This window comes from Somniosus microcephalus, chromosome 15, assembly GCF_052327205.1.
Source record: "Somniosus microcephalus isolate GS21.2 chromosome 15, FLI_Smic_1.0, whole genome shotgun sequence".
Lineage (NCBI taxonomy): Eukaryota > Metazoa > Chordata > Chondrichthyes > Squaliformes > Somniosidae > Somniosus > Somniosus microcephalus.
In genome coordinates this window covers 45,831,154-45,849,225 of record NC_141001.1, presented here as the reverse complement: position 1 = coordinate 45,849,225, position 18,072 = coordinate 45,831,154, and the positions used below count along the sequence as shown (strand labels likewise).

The 18,072-nt window shown below is 44.5% G+C and overlaps 1 pseudogene; it reads right to left on the bottom strand.

Moving 5' to 3' along the window:
* The window catches only part of LOC147106693 (fascin-like), a 45,928-nt pseudogene that overhangs the window by 8,627 nt on the left and 19,229 nt on the right, over positions 1 to 18,072 (bottom strand).

Below are 18,072 nucleotides of genomic sequence, written 5' to 3'. Positions count from 1 at the left end.
CTAAACCTTTATAAAACTCTGGTTAGGCCCCAGCTGGAGTATTGTAGCCAATTCTGGGCACCACACTTTAGGAAGGATGTCAAGGCCTTAGAGAGGGTGCAGAGGAGATTTACTAGAATTGTACCAGGGATGAATGACTTCAGTTACGTGGAGACACTAGAGAAACAGGGGTTGTTTTCCTTGGAGCAGAGAAGGTTAAGGGGAGATTTGATAGAGGTGTTTAAAATCATGAATGGTTTTGATGGAGTAAATAAGGAAAAACTGCTTCCAGTGGCAAAAGGGCCAGTAAATAGACGGCGCAGATTTAAGGTAACTGCCAAAAGAACCAGGGGAAAACATTTTTTACACAGCTATTTGTTATGATCTGAAATGCACTGCTGAAAGGGTGGTGGAAGCAGATTCCATGATAAATTTCAAAAGAGCATTGGATAAATACTTGAAAAGGCAACATTTGCAGAACTGTGGGGAAAGAGCAGGGGAGTGGGACTAATTCAAAGAGCTGGCACAGGCACTATGGGCCAAATGGCCTCCTGTATTGTATCATTCTTTGATTCTATGAGCTCCCTCCAGAAGTATTGTGCCTCAAGTGCTGATTCCATCTCCTTTCTCAGTAGCTCATTCAGGCTGAATCTAACATTGGTGTTCTCTTTGTACTTCAAACCCTACATCCAGGCTTATGTCAATCTCCATATCATTGTCTACCTACATCCCTCATTCATCCCCATGACAATCCCCATGGCACAGAAACAGACCATTCGGCCCAACCAGTCCATTGCCAACCTTCGTCCAAGCCTATCAACTCAGGACTTGATTTCTCCCAATGCCTTTCTCACTGGCTTCCCAAATTCCAGCTTACATAAACTCAAACCCATTCAGAATTCTGCTGTCTCATCCTGTCCCATATGCTTGTCTTTTCTCCTTTCTGTTGGCTGTCCAACCTCACTGCACTGACTATGGAATTCTTGTTCTTGATTTCAAATTACACCCTGATCTCACTCTGCAATCTTCTCCAGCCCTATACCTTAGCATGCATCCTCTACTTACAACTTTTGTCTACAACATGCCCCCCCTCTCTCCCCACTGGACTATCAGTGGCATGCTCTGCATTCTCAAACTCTCTTGCTAAACCCCCACCCACCCCCCATACCTTGCCACCTCTCTCCCAACCTTCAAAATCTACCTGTCCAACCACACTGTCCATAGCTTCTCTCCCACTTCCAGCTAAGTGTCTTTTAGTCTCCTGCAAAGTGTCCAGTGAAAGGCACTATATAAGTGGTGTGTATGGCTTTATACTATTGGGGCAGTGTCTTTTCCCACTAGGCCATCAGAGGAGCAACTTTACAGCAGTTATTAACTCACATGTGCATGCATATACATAGGGGAGGGGTGTACGAATGACTGAATGAAGAGTAAATCGTAACTTACCAGCTGCAAAGTATCCCACCACGAGCTGACCAGTGCACTTTGTGGTGAGGAGTTTTCCATCACCTGTCTTTATAGCCACCTTAGGCCCATTGTACACAATATTAAACCAACAATCATCAGTCAGGTTTGGGCTCGCCACAATTATATTTTGAGGGCCCTTGAAGGTAAAAGAATGTAAATCGGCGTTAGATGTAAGGGTTCAATTGAACACTTTTACTCCATTTTTAGAAACCTTTTCTCACCTCCTCTCCTGAAGGTACTGACTCACATCTGGGGTATTGATTCCACAGGCACTGACAGCCCTTCAGTACCATCCGCAAGTGCCCATTCCTTGTGTAGGCAAGACTCTTTGACATCATAAAATGATGGTGGACATCATAGCTAAGCTTAATTCTGACCTTACCCGACATCTGCACATGGGTGCATTCCAGCAGGAGCCACTGGATAGCCCAGGGGCGCTGAGGCAATCGCAAAACTCCAACTGCCCAGGCACCATACGATACTGATTGCATCTCTACTGATTGTGAATCTAACTCCCTTGTACCACTGGTCTTAGTAACTATTCCTCACTGGCACCCCCAATGAACCTTCGGGGGCTGCCCATAATTAGCTATTCATTGTGAGCTTTTGGTGTGCAATAAACTCGTCTGAGTGCTCACAGATATCTGCTGCTGCTACAACTATGTAAAGGGCCACTGTAGGCTTTTAAAGGGAAACACACATTTTTTTTTAGCAAAGTTATTATGGAGCTGTGCCAAAGAAAAACACCCAGGTTTGCCGATTCAGCAGCTGAGATGCAGATCATAGAATCATAGAATGATATAGTACAGAAGGCCATTCGGCCCATCGTGCCTGTGCTGGCTCTTTGAAAGAGTGATCCAATTAGTCCCACTCCCCTGCTAGTTCCCCGTAGCCCTGCAAATTTCTCCCCTTCAAGTATTTATCTAATTCCCTTTTGAAAGTTATTATTGAATCTACTTCCACCGCCCTTTCAGGCAGTACAATCCAGATCACAACAATTCACTGTGTATAAAAATGTCTTCTCGTCTCGCCTCTGGTTGTTTTGCCAATAACCTTAAATCTGTGTTTTTTGGTTACCGACTCTTCTGCCACTGGAAACAGTTTCTCCTTGTTTACTCGATCAAAACCTTTCATTATTTTGAACACCTCTGTCAAATCTCCCCTTAACCCTCTCTCTAAGGAGAACAACCCCAGCTTCTCTAGTCTCTCCAAGTAACTGAAGTCCCTCATCCCTAATACCATTCTAGTAAATCACCTCTGCACCCTCTCCAAAGCCTTGACATAATTCCTAAAGTGCGGTGCCCAGAATTGTAAACAATACTCCAGCTGAGGCATAACCAGTGACTTATAAAGGTTTAGCATAACTTCCTTGCTTTTGTACTCTTTGGGCTGGATTTTCATTCAGAAGTCGGGAAGGAGGCGGGACTACAACATAAGAACATAAGAACATAAGAAATAGGAGCAGGAGTAGGCCAATCGGCCCCTCGAGCCTGCTCCACCATTCAATAAGATCATGGCTGATCTGATCCTAACCTCAAATCTTCTATCACTCTGCATCCACCCGAACCCATGTGATCTCCCGGGAGAGGCGAAAAACCAGATAAAGACCCAATGGCCAATTTGGGAGAAAAAAATCTGGGAAATTCCTCTCCGACCCATCTAGGCGATCGAAATTCTTCCAGGAGATCACTCTGTCCCTATATTTTCTACAGTACTTACCTTCTGTAAAGGCGATCTCCACCCCAGCCAGGGACAGGAATAAAACCATCTCCTGAAATCTAACAGAATTAGAACACAGTAGGAGCAGAACAAGGCTACACGGCCCCTGGGCCCGCTCCACTACCCACAGGGCCATGACCATTCCGAACCCAGACTCATGTCCAATTTCCTGCCCGCTCCCCGTAACCCTTTATTCCCTTTACTTCTAGGAAACTATCTATTTCTGTTTTAAATTTATTTAATGATGTAGCTTCCACAGCTTTCTGGGGCAGCAAATTCCACAAACCTACCACCCTCTGAGTGAAGAAGTTTCTCCTCATCTCAGTTTTGAATGAGCAGCCCCTTATTTTAAGATTATGCCCCCTAGTTCTAGTTTCACCCATCATTGGGAACATCCTCACCGCATCCACCCGATCAAGCCCCTTCACAATCTTATATGTTTCAATAAGATCGCCTCTCATTCTTCTGAACTCCAATGAGTAGAGTCCCAATCTACTCAACCTCTCCTCATATGACCACCCCCTCATCCCCGGGATTAACCGAGTGAACCTTCTTTGTACTGACTCGAGAGCAAGTATGTCTTTTCTTAAGTATGGACACCAAAACTGTATGCAGTATTCCAGGTGCGGCCTCACCAATACCTTGTACAACTGCAGCAATACCTCCCTGTTTTTATATTCCAACCCCCTAGCAATAAAAGCCAACATTCCATTGGCCTTCTTAATCACTTGCTGCACCTGCATACTAACTTTTTGAGTTTCGTGCACCAGGGCCCCCAGATCCCTTTGTACTACAGTACTTTCCAGTTTCTTGCCATTAAGATAATAACTTGCTCTATGATTTTTCCTGCCAAAGTGCATAACCTCACACTTTCCAGTATTGTATTCCATCTGCCAAATCTCTGCCCACTTACTTAGCCTGTCTATGTCCCTTTGCAGGTTTTTTATGTCCTCCTCACTCACTACTTTCCCTCCCATCTTTGTATCATCTGCAAACTTTGATATGTTACACTCGGTCCCCTCCTCCAAATCGTTAATATAGATTGTAAAGAGTTGGGGACCCAGCACTGACCCCTGCGGAACACCACTAGTTACTGGTTGCCAATCTGAGAACGAACCATTTATCCCAACTCTCTGCTTTCTGTTAGAGAGCCAATCCTCCACCCACGCCAGAATATTACCCCCAATCCCGTGATTTTTTATCTTGAGCAATAATCTTTTGTGTGGCACCTTGCCAAATGCCTTTTGGAAGTCTAAATACACTACGTCCACTGGTTCCCCTTTATCCACCCTGTATGTTACTTCCTCAAAAAACTCAAGCAAATTTGTTAAACATGACTTCCCCTTCATGAAACCATGCTGAGTTTGCCCTATTAAATTATGTTTATCCAAATGTCCCGTTACTGTCTCCTTAATAATGGACTCTAACATTTTACCAACCACAGATGTTAGGCTAACAGGTCTATAGTTTCCAGCCTTCTGCCTACTACCCTTTTTAAATAAGGGTGTTACATTAGCAGTTTTCCAATCTGCCGGGACCTTTGCTGAGTCCAGTGAGTTTTGGAAAATTATTACCAATGCATCCACAATCCCTACCGCTACTTCCCTCAAGACCCTGGGATGCAAGCCATCAGGTCCAGGGGATTTATCCGCCTTGAGTCCCATTATTTTACCAAGTACCACTTCCTTAGTGATTTTAATCGTATTTAGTTCCTCCCCCCCTAGAGCCCCCTGTTTGTCCAGTGTTGGGATATTCTTAGTGTCCTCTACTGTAAAGACTGATACAAAATAATTGTTCAGTGTTTTTGCCATCTCCATGTTTCCCACCATTAATTTCCCGGTCTCATCCTCTAAGGGACCAACATTTACTTTAGCCACCCTTTTTCTTTTTATATAACTATAGAAACTTTTACTGTCTGTTTTTATATTTTTTGCTAATTTACTTTCATAATCTATCTTCCCTTTCTTAATCAATCTTTTTGTTATTTTTTGCTGTCTTTTAAAGACTTCCCAATCTTCCATCCTCCCACTAAATTTGGCTACCTTATATGCCCTTGTTTTTAGTCGGATACTATCCTTAATTACTTTACTTAGCCACGGATGGCTATCTTTTCTTTTACACCCTTTTTTCCTCAGTGGAATATATTTTTTTTGGAAGTTGTAAAATAACTCCTTAAATGTACACCACTGGTCATGTACCGTCTTACCCTTTAATCTATTTTCCCAGTCCACTCTAATTAATTCCGCTCTCATACCTTCATAGTCTCCTTTATTCAAGCTCAGCACGCTTGTTTGAGATCCAACCTTCTCACCCTCTAATTGAATATGGAACTCAACCATGTTATGGTCACTCATTCCAAGGGGATCCTTTACTAGGACATTTTTAATTAATCCTGTCTCATTACACAGGACCAAATCTAAGGTTGCTTGCCCCCTGGTCGGTTCAGTTACATACTGCTCAAGAAACCCATCCCTAATACACTCAATGAACTCTTCCTCAAGGCTGCTCTGCCCAATTTGATTTGTCCAGTTAATATGATAATTAAAATCCCCCATAATTATAGCTGTTCCCTTATTACAAGCCTCAACTATTTCCTGATTAATACTCCATCCAACAGAGTTGCAACTGTTCGGAGGCCTATAGACTACACCCACTAGTGTTTTTTTCCCCTTATTATTCCTTACCTCCACCCAAACTGTTTCACTATCCTGCTCCTTTGACCCAATATCATTTCTCTGTATTATAGTGATTCCTTCCTTTATTAACATAGCCACCCCACCTCCTCTCCCTTCCTGCCTGTCCTTCCTGATTGTTAAATAACCTGGTATGTTTAATTCCCAGTCATGGTCACCCTGCAGCCATGTTTCTGTAATGGCCACAAGATCATACCCATATGTCATTATTTGTGCCGTTAACTCATTCATTTTGTTACGAATGCTACGTGCATTCAGATAAAGAACTTTCAAATATGTTTTGTAACACTTAGTTCCTGTTTTTTCCCTTTTTAGTACTTTACTTTTTACTCCATACCTCTGTCCCTTCCTGACACATTCTGTTTTTTAATTCCCCCACTGCTACCTAAGTCTATGACCTTCTCTGTTGTCATTTCTATTATTTGCTCTCTCGAAACCTCCCTCCCACTAATTAGTTTAAAGCCCTCTCTACAGCCCTAGTTATATGATTCGCCAGGACTCTAGTCCCAGCACTGGCCAAGTGGAGTCCGTCCCAACAGAACAGCTCCCTCCTGTCCCAGTACTGGTGCCAGTGTCCCAAGAAGCAAAACCCATTTCTCCCACACCAGTCTTTGAGCCACGCATTTAACTCTTTAATTTTATTTATCCTAGCCAAATTCGCTCGTGGCTCAGGTAATAACCCAGAGATTATTACCCTTGAGGTTCTGTTTTTTAATTTGACCCCTAGCTGCTCATACTCCTTTAACAGAACCGTCTTCCTTGTCCTATCTACGTCGTTTGTACCAACATGGACCACGACAACTGGATCCTCCCCCTCCCACTGCAAGTTTCTTTCCAGCCCAGAAGAGATGTCCTTAACCCTGGCACCAGGCAGGCAACACAGCCTTCGGGACTCCCACTCTTGACTGCAGAGAACCCTATCTATCCCCCTAATGATACTATCCCCTACCACTACAACATTTCTTTTTACTCCCTCCACTTGAATGGCCCCCTGTACCACGGTGCTGTGGCCAGGTTGCTCATCCTCCCTGCAGTCCCCGCTCCCGCCCTCACAGGGAGTAAGAACCTCGATCCTGCTGGACAAGAACAAGGGCTGCGTCTCCTTCAACACTACATCCTGGATCCCTGTACCTTCCTCACTCGTAGTCACACCGTCCTGTCCCTGACCACGGACTACATCTGCAGTAATTAACTTCATAGGTGTGACCATCTCCTGAAACATAGAGTCCAGGAACTTCTCCCCCTCCCTGATGTGTCGCAGTGTCCGAAGCTCGGTCTCAAGCTCCATAACATGGAACTTGAGTTCCTCTAGCAGCAAACACTTGTCGCAGATGTAATCACCGTTAGCCTCAATGGGGTTCACCGGCTCCCACATCTCGCAACAGTAACACATCACCTGCTCCATTCTATATAATTAATTAAATTTCTTATTATTAGGTATGAAGACCCTGCCCGGATATATATGATAATATCACACCACTATTCAATAGGACTTACCAACTTAAAGGTATGAAAGAGAAGAGAAGGAAGAAAACCAACCAACCAGCTGATCACCAACCTCCTCCTTGAATACTGTCTGTGGAGCCTGTTTGGTTGACTCGTCTCGCTGCTCCGCCTCCGCAGTGCTGTCTAAGCCTGGGAGTGGGGAACAAAACAGAGCAAAAAACACACCCTCACCTCCCACTTATCCAAACTCTCCCACTTAGCAAAACTCCAACAGCACTCAATGCACAAAGCACTCTGTGCACCGCACTAGCCCCTCCCCTTTTATACCCGGATTCTACTTCCTGTTTAAACTGCCCAAGAGTTTAAAAAACCCTTAAAAAATTAAACTTACTTCAAATAATTGACTTCTTAACACACTAAAATTCACAAAATACACTTAAATGATTTTTCTCCCACTTAGCAAAACTCCAACAGCACTCAATGCACAAAGCACTCCGTGCACCGCACTAGCCCCTCCCCTTTTATACCCGGATTCTACTTCCTGTTTAAACTGCCCAAGAGTTTAAAAAACCCTTAAAAAATTAAACTTACTTCAAATAATTGACTTCTTAACACACTAAAATTCACAAAATACACTTAAATGATTTTTCTCCCACTTAGCAAAACTCCAACAGCACTCAATGCACAAAGCTCTTTCGGGTTGTAGTCCCACCTCCATCGAGATGCGGCCAATCCACGTGATTTTCACTTGATTGACCTTGTTGAGCCCGCCCAGCGGGCTCAGCAGGCCAATTAAGGGCCACCCGGCAACAGGTGACGTCACAGACTGAAATTTCATCTGTCAAGACACGTTGACAGATGAAATATCAGTGTTTCACAGCTGTTTGAAGCTGTCAAACACTGACAGTCTTACTTCTAACCTGAGTCCTTCTACGCAAACTCAGTTAGAAATCTCGCCGGCACTGAAAGCTGCAGGCTGTCACTTTTGACAGCTCGCGGCCATTCTGCTTGCTGTGCCGGCTGAATGATGGACTCCCGAAACCCAGAGGAAGGAAGGCTGTAAAGGTAAGTACCGGTAATTTAAACTTCTTTACACACTTTAGACACACCAAACACACTTGCCTTTGCACTCATGCACCCATCACCCACCTGAACACCGACATCTCGACCCCTCCAAGTCCTTCAACCCGACTCCTCTAACTTGGCGTGGTTTGGAGCCATCGGGAATCCCACACGACAACCTTCAAAATAGGGATTAGGCTAAAAACTGCCTGTTAACTACCTGTTAACAGGCAGTTAATTGGCACTAATCCCTTCCCGCCTCGGGTCGGTGGGTCCCAGTGCGGGGCGGGTACCCGCCTCCTTTAAAACTTACATGGAGGCGGGTTTTGGGCTGGATGCTGTCGGGACCCCCGAATTCGGGATTTTAGCCCCCCGCACGCCTAAAAGCCCGCCTCACGGCACACTGAAAATCGACCACTTTGTCTCTGTTTATAAAGCAAAAGATCACATATGCTTTTTTAACAGCCTTCTCAAATTGTCCTGCCACCTTCAAAGATTTGTGTACTTACACTCCCGGTCTCTTTGTGTCTGTACCCACTTTAAAATTGTACCATTTAATTTATATTGCCTCTCCTCATTCTTCATACCAAAATGCATCACTTCACACACCTCTGAATTAAATTTCATCTGTCACATGTCTGCCCATTTCCCCCAGTCTGTCTATGTTCTCCTGAAGTCTTTTCGCCACGACTCTCTGCTTTCTGTCTCTTCGCCAATTTTGTATCCACGTAGCCACTGCCCCTTTAATCCCATGGACTTCAATTTTGCTACGAGTCTATTATGTGATACTTTATCAAACGTCTTTTGAAAGTCCATATACACAACATCAACCACACTACCTTCATCATCGACCCTCTCTATTACTTCATCAAAGAACTCAATCAAGTTAGCAAAACATGATTTGCCTTTAACAAGTCCGTGCTAGCTGTCATTTATTAACCCATATTTTTCCAAGTGGCAATTTTATCTTGGATTATTGTCTCTAAAAGTTTTCCTATCACAGACGTTAGGCTGAATGGCCTGTAGTTGCCGGGTTTATTCCTCTCACCTTTTTTGAATAGGTGTGTAACAATTGCAATCCTCCAGGCCTCCCTTATCTAAGGCGGATTGGAACGATTTGGCCAGAGCCTCTGCTGTCTCCACCTTTACTTTCCTCAGCAGCCTAGGATGCATCCCATCCAGACCGGGTGACTTTTCTACTTTGAGCGCTGCCATTCTTTTAAGTACCTCCTCTTTATCTATTTTTATCCTATCCAATTTCTCTACTACATCCTCCTTATCTGTGACATTGGCAGGATCCTCTTTAGTGAATACAGATGCAAAGAACTCATTTAGTACCTCAGCCATGACCTCTGGCTCCACTAGGATCTCCTTTTTATTCCCTAATCGACCCCACCCTTCCTTTGACTACCCTTTTACTATTTATATGATTATAAAAGACTTTTGGGTTCCCTTTTATGTTATCCGCTAAACTATTCTCATACAGATGCATGAAATGGGGAAAGGAAAGGAAAGTTTGGTACTCCAGGGCACTATTGCCACAAGGGAGTGGTCTCGAGTGCTTGTGCCGAAGGTGGAACAATGCAGAAATAGAAGTGGAACATACGATAGGATGTGAGCTACATCACAACACTTACATAGTACTTACTTAGCAGTTTTCTGTGTGCTATTTGTGAGTGAGTGAGTGTAACAGAAAACAGGAGAAGGATGCTACCAGTCCTGAGCTTGGGAAAGGCATATGGCTTTATCCCCCCACTCAATCTCAAAGATGTAGAGTGTGGCCTCTTTGGGCTTCAATTTGAGGGACCATGCAGGCATACTCCCTCCTGTTATGTGCCACCTTGTCCTGCAAGCAGAGAAGTAGCCTTGAAATATTGGAAGTGTCGGATCACATTCACTGATGCCCAAGCACCCATCCTGTATCCCAGCATTTGTGTGAATAAATAAGCATGCAGCATTAACTAGGTTTTGCCAGTAGAATTTCTTGTGTGCCCATCTTTAAAAGTGTAAGTGTGACAAGGGTGCAGCTGCAAAGTATGACTTGCTGTATTCTGGCCATACATAGGATTACATAAAATATACAGCACAGAAACAGGCCATTCAGCCCAACCAGTCCATGCCAGTGTTTAAGCTCCACTTGAACCTCCTCCTGTCTTTCTTCATCTAACTCTATCAGCTTAACCCTCTATTCCCTTCTCCCTCATATGCTTATCTAGCCTCCCTGTAAATGCATCTATACTATTCGCTTCAACCACTCCCTCTGGTAGCGAGTTCCACATTCTCACCAGTCTCTGGGTAAAGAAGTTTCTTCTGAATTCCCTATTTGATTTCTTGGTGACTATCTTATATTGATATAAGATAGTCACCAAGAAGGCATTTGACAAAGTACCACATAGAAGGCTGGTTAACAAAATTGAGGCTCATGGAATAGGTGGAATAGGTGGGTCAGTGGCAGCTTGTATAAGGAATTGGCTTAAGGACAGAAAACAGCGAGTTGTGGTAAATGGCTGTTTTTCAGACTGGAGGATGGTAGACAGCGGTGTTCCCCAAGGGGCCACTGCTTTTATTGATATACTAGCTGGGGGGGCCCGGCGCTGCCAGGGCAATTTTGGGCCGCGCGGTTTATGGCCGGGCGCTGCCACTCCCGCGCTCTGTGTCACTCTTTCCCTCCCTGACCCTCTCCCCCTCTCTCTCCCTGCCCCCTCTCTCTCTCCCCCCCTCTCTCTCCCTGCCCCTGTATGTCCCCTCTCTCTCTCTACCTCTCCCCCTCTCACCTCCCTCCCTCCCCCTCCCTCCCTACCTCCCCGTCTTTTGGCACCCGGGAAAGGGCTTTGAAAATTGAGCCCGGCCGCGGTGGCCATGCAGGGCCTAGCAGTTCAGGCTCTCTCGGGCCGAGACGGACCCCAGCTGAGCTCCCGGTGGGGCCGGGCACCGTGCCGCGGGTGGCGCGGTTTATGGCCGGCCGCTGACGGTCCTCCGCCCGCTCTGTGTCTCGGGCCGAGCGGTTGTGAGGCCCAAGCCTAGTGACTCCAACTCACCTCCCGCTCCTGGAGCCGCAATGTGGGGGTTTGTTTGGCTGGTGCTGTGGATGTGGGGATGAAAAAAATGGCGCCGAAGTTTTGGGAGGCTGCAGGATTAGGTCCCGCCCGTGATGCACTGATTGGTCAACCATCAGGTCACTGAACTGTAGGATTGGTCCACCATCACGTCACTCAATGCTAATGAGCGGTAGGATTGGTCAACCGCTAATGAGCGGATTTTTGAACGTTTTTTGTCTACTGTCCGAACAATTTTTGTGTGACCAAAAAGTAAATACACCTATTAGACTCCCCTGATCATAACCTTTCTTTTGATATAACATACGTGTAGGTACGCTCTATAACTTTTGAGTGTATAGCGGACAGACAGACAAACAGACAAACCAACCATATAGCTAGATATAGATATACAGGAAACTTTGGTTTATCCGGAGGTTGTATGTCCGGAAACCTTGATCTACCAGCAGAAATCAGGAACCGTTTTGTTAGTTTTTTTTTCTTCTTGTGGCTTTTTTTTCCCAACAGTCAGGCTCTGGAAAGTCTCTCTGAAGCTGCTGCTAAGCTACAGAGACGCTTCCAAGGTACAGGCCGACTGTTTAGAAGCTGTTGCTAAGCAACAGTGTTTGTTGTCAGATACGGAGATGAAAACCTCCGTATGCTTCAACATTAACGCTGGTATGTCTGGCAGTTTTGATAGATCGGCAACAGCTCGGTCCCATTGGTGCTGGATATAACAAAGTTTCCTGTACATGACCTGGATATTGGAATAAAGAGTAGAATTTCTAAATTTTCCGATGACACCAAACTTGGGGGTGTGGCAAACAGTGAAGATGATACCAATCGACCGGAAAAGGACATAGAAAGGCTAGTGGAATGGGCGGACAAGTGGTACGTGGAATTTAATACAGAGAAATGTGAGGTGATGCATTTTGGCAGAAGGAACAGGGAGAGGCAATATACACTTAATGGTACAGTTTTAAAGAGTGGGCAGGGACAGTGGGACCTGGGAGTTAATATGCATAGGTCCCTGAAGGTGGCAGGACATATTGAGAGGGTGGTTAACAAAGCATATGGGATCTTGGGCTTCATAAATAGAGGTATTGAGTACAAAAGTAGAGAAGTTATGATGAACCTTTATAAAGCGCTGGTTAGGCCACAACTGGAGTATTGCGATAGCAAAATACTGCAGATGCTGGAAATCCGAAATAACAACAGAAATTGCTGGAAAAACTCAGCAGGTCAGGCAACATCCGTGGAGAGAAATTTGAGTTGACGTTTCGGGTCGAAACCCTTCTTCAAAACTGGAAAGAAAAGAAAATAGATCGAAGGCAGGGCTGCGATCGATTGCAATCTAGTATACTGTATTCGCTGCTCACGATGCGGTCTCCTCTACATTGGGGAGACCAAATGCAGATTGGGTGACTGCTTTGCGGAACACCTCCGTTCAGTCCGTAAGGGTAACCCCGAGCTTCCGGTCACCTGTCATTTTAATTCACCGCTCCATTCCCACTCGGACCTCACCGTCCTTGGCCTCTTGTATTGTTCCACGGAAGCTCAATGTAAACTCGAGGAACAGCAACTCATCTTCCGATTAGGCACTTTGCAGCCTTCCAGACTCAATATCGAGTTCAACAATTTCAGATCATAACCTCGGCCCCTATTACTTTTTTACTTATAATTTTTTCCACCCCTTTGTTTTGGGTCTTCCTTTCTCCCCCCCCCCCCCCCCACCCCGCCCCTTTCCTTTTGTTTCTCTCTCGCACCTGACAGCTGTCTCCTACCCTGCCAGTACACTTCACACCTAATCTCAGCTGTCTTTTGTCTCCACTGGCCCATTACCATCTCGACTGGAGTATTGCATCCAGTTCTGGTCGCCACACTTTAAGAAGGATGTGAAGGCCCTTGAGAGGGCGCAGAGGAGATTTATCAGAATGGTTCCGGGGATGAGGGATCTTAACTACAAGGACAGGTTGGAGAAGCTGGATTTGTTTTCATTAGAGCAAAGGAGGTTGAGGGGTGATTTGATAGAGGTGTACAAGATTATGACGGGTTTGGATAGGCTAGACGGGGAAAGGCTGTTCCCACTAGTTGATGGTACAAGGACTGGGAGACACAGATTTAAGGTTTTGGGCAAGAGATACAGGGGGATGTTAGGAAAAACTTTTTTACGCAGCGAGTGGCGAGGACCTGGAACTCGCTGCCAACGGAAGTGGTGGAAGCGGAGACACTCAATGTTTTCAAGGGGAGACTGGATAGGCACTTGAGGGAAATAAACTTGCAGGGCTACAGGGTTAGAGCGGGGGAATGGGACTGACTGGATTGCTCTAGAGAGTCGGCACAGACTCGATGGGCCGAATGGCCTCCTTCTGTGCCGTATGAATCTATGACTCTAAGATGTCCTCTAGTTTTGCTCATCCCCACAAGTGGAAACATTCTCTCTGTGTCTACTCTATCAAAACGATTCATAATTTTAAAGACCTCTATTAGGTCACCCCTCAGCCTTTTTTCAAGAGAAAAAGACCCAGCCTGTTCATCCCTTCCTGATATATATACCCTCGCATTTCTGTTATCATCCTTGTAAATCTTCTCTGCACCCTCTCCAGTTCCTATACAGGTTGAGCTCCCAAATCCGGAGTTCCGGAATCCGGACTCCAGGACGATTGGTGGCGGGTTCCGGAATCCGTAAAATGTTCCTGAATCCGGACACCCTGAGGGAGGCTTCTCAAAAACCAGAAATAGCGCAACCTGGGCCCAGGCACTTCCAGACTCGGCACGTGCTTCTGATGTCCGAAGTCCAGAAATATCGCAACCTGGGCTCGGGCGTTTCTGGACTTCGGAAATCAGAAACACGTTCCGAAGTCCGGAAAAACCCGAAAACCGACTCAGCCTCGGTCCCGAGGTTGCTGGATTCAGGATGTTCTACCTGTATATCCTTTTTATAATACGGCGACCAGAACTGCACGCAGTACTCTAAGTGTGGTCTAACCAAGGTTCGATACAAGTTTAGCATAACTTCTCTACTTTTCAATTCTATCCCTCTAGAAATAAACCCTAGTGCTTGGTTTGCTTTTTTATGGCCTTATTAACCTGCGTCACTACTTTTAATGATTTGTGTATTTGTACTCCCAGATCCGTTTGCTTTTCTACCCCATTTAGATTCTTATTTTCCAAGTATTATGTGACATCCTTATTTTTCTTACCAAATGTAATATCTCACATTTATCTGTGTTGAAATTCATTTGCCAATTATATGCCCATTCTGCAAGTTTATTAATGTCTTCTTGTAATTTGTTGTGGTCCTCCTCAGTATTGACCAACACCCCCCCCCCCAATTTTGTGTCATCCACAAATTTAGAAATTGTGTTTTTGATTCCAAAGTCTAAATCGTTAATATAAATTGTGAACAGCAGTGGTCCCAGCACTGATCCTTGTGGAACACCACTACCCACCTTCTGCCACTCTGAATAGCTACACTTTACCCTACTCTGCTTTCTGTCTTGAAGCCAGCTAGCTATTCATTCCGCTACTTGTCCCCTGACTCCGCATTCTCTGATCTTATTCATTAGTCTATTATGTGGTAATACATGTTAAGCAACTTAGGAGCTGTAAAGTTGTCTGAGTGCTTTGCCTGGGGCAACAGTTAATGTGTAACAGGTTGTGAAGAAACACTTCATGGTATCAGTGAACGGGTGCAGGACATTCTCCGAGGGGAAGGGGAACAGACAGAAGTCGTGGTCCATGTTGGAACCAATGACGTATGTGGGAAAAGGGTTGAGGTTCTACAGGCAGAGTTTCAGGAGCTAGGAAAACGATGAAAGAACAGGACCTCAAAGGTGGTAATCTCTGGATTACTCCCAGTGCCACGTGCGAGTAAGTACAGAAACAGGAAGATACTGAAAGAAAGAAAGAAAGAAAGACTTGCATTTATATAGCACCTTTCACGACCACCGGACGTCTCAAAGCGCATTACAGCCAATTAAGTACTTTTTTGAAGTGGAGTCACTGTTGTAATGTTTTTCTTTTTCTCCCAGTGCCACGTGCGAGTAAGTACAGAACCAGGAAGATATTGCTGGTGAATGCGTAGCTGGAGAAGTGGTGCAGGAGGGAAGACTTCAGATTCCTGGGGCATTAGGGCCATCTTGGGCAGGAGGGAACTGTACAAGCCAGGGTTGCACCTGGGACCAATATCCATGCAGGGAGGTTAACTAGTGCTGTTGGGGAGAATTTAACTAATTTGGTAGGGGGTGGGGAACCAGGATGTAGCAGCAGAGAGGAGAGTGACAGTGAATAGAAAACTAGGAGAGGCAAACAGGAACAGAATAAAGAATAGTGTAGAAAGAACAGGAATTAGATGGAGGAAAAAAGCAAAGCCGACTAGCATGGTGTTTGAATGCATGTGTGTTAATGTGAGGAGTGTTACAAATAAGGTTGACGAGCTACAGGCGCAGGTTGCCATATGGAGTTATGATATAGTGGCTATAACTGAGACCTGGCTTAAACATGGGCAGGAATGGGAACTAAACATTTCTGGCTACAATATATTCAGGAGGGATAGGGAAGGAAACAAGAAAAGAGGGGCTGTGGGGATGTGGCAGTATTGAGCAAGGATAATATTACAATTCTACAGAGGGACAATATACTAGAGGTTTCAAAGATTGAATCTATTTGGTTAGAGTTAAGGAACAGAAAAGGAGCTGTTACATTGCTGGGTGTTTACCATAGACCCCCAAATAGTGAGAATGAGATAGAGGAGCAAATTTCAGAGAAATGTAAAAATAATAGAGTAGTAATAGTAGGGGACTTCAATTACCCTAATATAGACTGGGGAAGAAGGAGGGTGAAGAATTCCTAAAATGTGTACAGGAGAACTTTCTCAATCAGTATGTTTCTAGCCCAGCGAGGAAGGAAGCAGTGCTGAATTTAGTTCTTGGGAATGATGTAGGGCAAGTGGAGTGTGTTTCAGTGGGAGAACATCTGGGTAATAGTGATCATAATATAATTAGGTTTAAAGTAGTTATGGAAATGGACAAAGAAAAATCAACAGCGACAATACCCAGCTGGAAGAGAGACAGTTTCAGTGACTTGAGAAGGGATCTAGCACAGAACTAGCACAGAAACAAAGACTGGCCAAGAAAACAGTAAATGAGCAATGGCAGGCCTTCAAGGCAGAGATACTTTGGATACAAGATGGAACATCCAAAGTTAGAGCTCCATGGATGATAAAGGAAATAGAGGTTAAAATAAAACAGGATAAGAAGGTTTATGATAAATGTCCAGTACAGAATACAGCAGAAAACTTGGCAGAATACAGAGAGTGGGGGGAAATTGAAAAAGGATATAAGAAGGGCAAAGAGAGAGTATGAGAAAAGATTAGCAGGTAACATAAAAGGGAACCCAAAAATCTTTTATAAACATATAACTAGTAAAAGGATAGTCGAAGGAATTGTGGGGCTGATTAGGGACAAAAAAGGAAATCTTCTTGTGGAGCCAGAGGGCTTGACTGAGGTACTGAATGAATACTTTGCATCTGTCTTCACAAAAGAAGAAGATGAAGCTAATGTCACAGTAGAGAAGGAGGGAGTAGAGATATTGGATAGGATAAAAATAGATAGAAAGGAGGTGCTAAATAGGTTGGTATCACTCATAGTTAACAAGTCACCTGGCCCAGATGGGATGCATCTTAGGTTGCTGAGGGAAGCTAAGGTGGAGATAGCAGAAGCTCTGACCACAATCTTTCAATACAACTTGGATATGGGAGTGGTGCCAGAGCACTAGAGGATTGCAAATGTTACACCCCTGTTCAAAAAAGGTGAGAGGGATAAATCTGGTAAATTCAGGCCAATCAGTCTAACCTCAGTGGTGGGAAAACTACTGGAGATCAGTGTTAGGAACAAATTTAATTCCCACTGGAGAAGCATGGGTTAATAAGGGGCAGCCGGCATGGATTTGTTAAAGGCAAATCATGTCTGACTAACTTGATTGAGATATTTGGTGAAGTAACAGAGAGGGTTGATAAAGATAGTGCAGTAGATGTTGTATATACTGTATAGACTTTCAAAGGCATTTGATAAAATACCACATAACAAACCTATTCAGAAAATAGAAGCACATGGGATTAAAGGGAAGGTGGTAACTTGGGCACATAATTGGCTAAGGGATAGGAGACAGAGAGTAGCGGATGATTTTCTGACTGGAGAGAAGTAGGCAGTGGTATTAGGACCATTGCTTTTCTAGTTATATATAAACAACCTAGACTTAAGTATAGAGAGTACAATTTCAAAATTTGCGGATGATACAAAACTTGGCAACACAGTAAATAGTGAGCAGGATAGTAGCAGACTCCAGGAGGACATAGACAGACTGGTGAAATGGGCAGGCACATGGCAGATGCCATTTAATGCAGGTAAGTGAAAAGTGATGCACTTTGGGAGGAACAACATGAAGAGGCAGTATTATCTAAATGGTATTATTTTGGTGGGGGTGGGGGGGTGCAAGAGCAGAGGGACCGGGGGTGTGTGTATATTTACAAATCTTTGAAGTTGGCAGGGCAAGTTGATAAGGTGGTTACGTAAGTGTATGGAATACTTGGCTTTGTAACTAGGGGCATTGAATACAAAAACAAAGAATTTATGCTGAACCTTTACAAATCACTGGTTAGGCCTCAGCTC